The 5,531-nt window shown below is 31.7% G+C and overlaps 1 long non-coding RNA gene across 1 annotated transcript; it reads right to left on the reverse strand.

Annotated features, from left to right (window-relative positions):
• Positions 1-356: 356 nt before the first annotated feature.
• Positions 357-3,605, reverse strand: LOC139485272 (uncharacterized). The gene is made up of 3 exons (XR_011655287.1): positions 3,496-3,605; positions 1,432-1,613; positions 357-1,040 (listed from the first exon to the last, which is right to left on the reverse strand). It is a non-coding gene; the product is annotated as an uncharacterized lncRNA (long non-coding RNA).
• Between the last annotated feature and the right edge of the window lie 1,926 nt (positions 3,606-5,531).

Here is a 5,531-nt window from a genome sequence, read left to right on the forward strand (position 1 = left end):
ATGGCATTGCCAGGTTTTTTTCTCGGCCTCTACGTTTCAATACTCCTTTTATATCTTCTGTATCTTTTTTGACTACTTATGAGACCATGTAGATCTTTATATATTATAGACATCTGGGTTTTTTTTGTAGTAAGTGTTTTGCCTCATTTGTATATTTCTTACGTCCCATTTTATAAAGAAATATTCATTTTTTTAAACCAGTAAGCGATGCCTACCACAATTGAATGCACAGCATACTTAGGATAAAAAAATGAAAAATGACAGTCAGTTGTATTTGTATTTTATGACGTATCTAGTACGTATCTAGTACTTCATAACAATGGTCTACACCGAAACAAAAAAGGTTAACTATAAACTAATATAAATATATTTTAATAAATAGCATTTTGATTTTTATGAAATGTACAAACACCTTGATTTATTTCACCGATCGGAATCTCAAGCGGAATCGGGTTAGGTTAAGTCTTTGTGAAAAAGGCTTTTTTGATTTCTTGATGAAGTTGTCTATAGATGTTGGAGAGCTGCTTAAAGATGATTTATCTGAATTGCTCTGGGAATCAATACTCGACTCACTGCTACTCGATGATCCATGTTCTTTCCCATGATAAAAATTGTGGTTTACATCACGTTCACAGAGTTCTTTATCAATGGTGCAACTGTTACGTTCTTCGCTTATTTCTTTTAAAGGCACACTTATTTTACTTCCACACAAACTTTCACAATAGTTGTGACTAGAAAAGACATTGTTTTTGTTACATGTATGTTGTCGTTGCTGATGATCACTGACGTGTTTTAAGCAGACAGATGCTTTAGCGTGATTGTTATTCTGACCGTGTTTTAAACACCCCGATGAACTAGATTGAATGTTATTTTGACTGGAAGTATCACAGAGACATTGTTTGGTATTTCTTTGAACATCAGAATGAAAGTAACACTTATTGGTTCCATGAAATCCTGGATGACCTGATGTATCCTTGACTATAACATAAAATAAGCCACCATCCTCCTGCACATACGGCATCCAATTGTCTTCGATATTGCTAGAAAAGAAAAACAACGATTTTATTGACTTTTTTCCCAAATAATACGATTCATGTTCATGCTTTAGTCAAGTAACTATGTGAAATACATGTAAAAATTCAATGTTACAAGTGAGAAGTATTTAGCAATGAGGCCATATATAACATGCTATACGGAATGGGTTTTGTTTATTGTTGATGGTAGTTTGTTGCTCTAGAACTTTTTCAAAATGATTCCTTTGTCTCTTGTAGATATATAATTGTGTCATTGAAAATCATACCACATTTGATTTCGGTTCAAAACAATCCTAATGATCTATTCTCCGCGTGATTCGTTTTCATTTATGAAATATACATCAAAGTATATTAAGATAATAAATTTAACATAAAATATGAAAAAAAGACAACATACCTTTGTGACAAAATGCTCCGTATTCCATCAAAATCGTCTAATTTATTTCGTCTTCGGCATTCAGATATTGGTGTATTTAATCCAAACATGCTCTGTCTAAATGGGTCGATGTTTTTCTTCTTCGAATTAGACTAAGTTCTTATTTCAGGTATCAATAAGGTCATTTCTCTTTGGTACTTTATCTGTAAAGAAAAGTAAAATGAGCAACTGTTGTGCGAATTGTAATTTGTGATAATCAACATATAATTACATAAGATGTATGTTTCATTATAATATTTTATTCTGATTGGCTAACTACACATGACGTGTTATTCCGTAAGCAGTTGCATGGGGTTGTAAAAGCGTTGACCGTGCGTACATTTTTAGAATGAAGCGCTTCCGTCAACGCTTTTACACCCCAATAAATTTACAAAAAGAAGCATTCAATTCTTAAATGCAGATCTGATACATGCACAACACAATATTTTGTTAACGATAATGCGAGGCGAGCATTGTATTACCATTTTCTTTGAAATTTGATGAATTTAATCATTCAAACTAATCATTTAAACTAATCATTTAAACTAATCATTTTGAAAGTGAATTGTATGGTAATGACATGATTACTGAGGGAATACTATGCTGAATTGGCACAATATAGGTAAATATATACCACGCTATATCTCCTTTAAACTTTTATTGACATAATGGTGCAATCTACTTTATCTTAATACGAATTTATAGATTTTTCTTGACAGTTCGACACTGATACATTTTTGTGATGTATATGATATACAATACTCAATGTAAGGACGCCTGCCACGCAAGGTTATCGTTTAATTTATAGTGTATATCACTATAAGAGGGTAGGTTTCTTGTTATTCCAAACAATCAACACATTCATGTTGATTAACAATGGACATTTGTTTTAAACAAAGGCTATCTTCATTTAGAGGAAAGCACGCTTATTCCGAATATGTAACTTTATCCAAGATCATTAAGGTCGTTTTTTTTTATTTATTTGAAAAGTCAAAACAGAAAACAGCAAATTTTGTGTGAAATAAGTGCTCCTAAAGTCAAGTATGAATTATGGCATTGTTTGCTACCCGTTTCCCCTTGACATTACAACTTGTATTTGCGCATCGTATGATGAATGACGTAAGCATTGCAGGAGACGCTTTCGGGGAGATGCTCCTTACTCTCATCCGAGTCAATCATTTCTTTTGTTTTCATTTTATGTTAAATGTTTTTTACAAATATCAAAAACGAACTTTGGTTACTTTATATTAATATAGTTTGAGATCTTTTAACTTTCCGGAGCTTATTGACATAAGTTTAAAAAAAAAAACAGAAAAAAAATTGTAGAGGATAAAAAGAGTACAATGATTATGTAATCCCATTAGCCGAACAAAATAAGACAATAGTATGGCTTAAAATAGAGATGATGAAAGGACAAACAGTCTGTAACACGGTGTAAGGGGTGTCAGTCACTGGTATTCCGGAAGGCAAACATATCCTGATCCACTAGTTGCATCTGTATACGAAAATAATGACTTTGAACACAGCGTTTTGTTTATTAAAAAAAAATATTCTCAACCGATTTTTCTAGAAATTCTTTATCATTATAGTATTAAAGTAATAGCATATAACACAGTTTGAATCAATCTACTCTTTACTGCAGTCGAGCTACTGAGACTATACAAGTACATTTAATGATAAAATATATAAATTATACGTGTCATCATAACTAATTGATGGCCAATGCATTTAACACCAAAACACATATATAAACAAGAAATGCACAGTGTACAAAATGCTAAAACGCTAAAATGAGCAGAAAGGAAAAACGTTTTCGATTTTCATTATAAAAACATACATTGGTTTTTTTCTTATCTAATTGACCTGTATTTCAGAACAAAAATCGATATATCTGGTCACCCGTCTTTTTTTTTTTTAATTTTAATTCATTTTTATGACATTAAATCTACTTTAAATATATAAAAATGAACCCCAAAAAAATTAATAAAAACAAAATCAATTAAATGTATACGTTACACACTAAATGTTATGATATTATATGCCTACCTAGTTTTTCTATACTAAATACGTTCCTTTTATATACAAGTATTGTGAATGAATGCCAGTAATTTTAAATGTCTTATGATATAAAGTGCGAGTAGAAAGCGTAAGTGAACCACATATTTTTGACGTAAATAATCGATGCTCCAATCATATATACCCATATTTAAAGATAAACCTCCAATTGATATCTTCAGAGTCAAAGTGGTAACTATCACATACTATTATATTACTAAATAACAGGGGTTTTTGTACAGACGAAAATTTAAATGCAGTATACATATATCAAAGTTATGATTGTGGTTTTGGTTTGCACTAATTTAAATACAATTTCCAATTGTTGAAACTGGTAGCATTGTGTTGGGAAGATGATATAGTTCGTAAAGATTGTACCAAAGCTACACTTGATACACCACAGATATTTTTCATAATGTAAATTAAAAAATTTCTTTGGTCTCCTTTTGATAAAAAGTTGTATATAGTCGTCCTACACCGTTGTCTCGTTATTTTCATAAAACAGAGAGTGAAATTTTTGTGATCTTTTAAAAAAAAAAGGGTATTTAAGGACTTCCAATGATGCAACCGCAATTATAAGTCGATTAGGATAGAAAATTCGATGACCAAAAAAAAACAACAAAAAAAAAAAAACAAACAAAAAACAAAAAGCCCCTTTCCCCCTAAAAATAACCGCCAAAAACAACAACAAAAAAAACAGAAAAAAAACACACACACAAAAAACGCTAGTCTGAAAACAAACAAATTACCATCACAAACCCTCAAGTGTCCCGGAAGGGTAGGGAATCTTGTGGTTACTCGCATTCTTTGAATAACCAACACCAGGGAGATGTTAGAATGTGGCTTTTATAAATAGAGCATATTAGTCATGGTTAATAACATTATATATGATATAAACCACTACGGATATGCTCGATTCGTTATAACTGTCAACAATAATGTGCTCCTAATTTTTTTTAATGAGAGATAGCATGTTTAATATCATGAACCTTTGATGCAATGGATTCATTCTAAGCAGCAGCTTACTAAATTTTGAAATAAGAAACACAAACTTGATTTACAGTTTGTATGAGAGTAAGCGTGGAATTAATAACGATGTGACATGTGTTTGCTAATGGCCAGTATCAAGTATTTACACATATAAAAGACATAGAATATACAAAAGAAATATTAAAAATATGGAATAGCCACAAGTATATTGAAATAGGGTATACTATCAAGTGTTTCTAAGAATTTATGCATCCCTGACTCATAAAAGTTTCAGTTTAAGCGTTCCAGACGAAGGATACCCAGAAAAGCACTTTAAACGTACAAACAAAATAGTTATTTCTGTATTTTTTTATTGATAAAATACTGATGTTACTTTCTAGAAAAGGAAAATGTGGGTGTACGAATCAAAGTTACCAGGTCCATGCCATGTACTGTTCTGTTGTACAACAGCCTAGAATCTGAGAGGTCTGGGTGCCCACTAAATTTTTTAACCTCGCCATATTCTGTATGTGCCTGTCCCAAGTCAGGAGCCTGCACAGTGGTTGTCGTTTGTTGCTGTGTTACAAATTTGTTTTTCGTTCATTATTTTGTACATAAATTAGGCCATTTGTTTTCTCGTTTGAATTGTTTTACATTTGTCATTGCCGGGCCTGTTATAGCTGACTATGTTGTATGCGTTTTGCTAATGGTTGAAGGCTGTATTGTGACCTAAAGCTGTAAATTTCTGTGTCATTTAGTCTTTTGTGAAGATTGTATCATTGGCAGTCATACCACATCTCCTTTTTCATAGTCATCAGAATTGAATACCACACACATAGAAGATCATAGACAAAACAAAATACCATAGAACAGATATTTTCCCAATAGCCTGCCCACCATAATTTGGAATTTGTATCCCCATTTTGAAATTTCGGGAGCTTTTTCAGACACTTTGAAATAGTGAAGCTGTGCTTCTTAACATATTAATAATCTTCAAAACCTAAGTATGCAATGTTATGTTTGTCGTGTGTTTGCATCAAATTCTAAAAAACTACTGA

This window comes from Mytilus edulis, chromosome 8 (assembly GCF_963676685.1).
Source record: "Mytilus edulis chromosome 8, xbMytEdul2.2, whole genome shotgun sequence".
Classification (NCBI taxonomy): domain Eukaryota; kingdom Metazoa; phylum Mollusca; class Bivalvia; order Mytilida; family Mytilidae; genus Mytilus; species Mytilus edulis.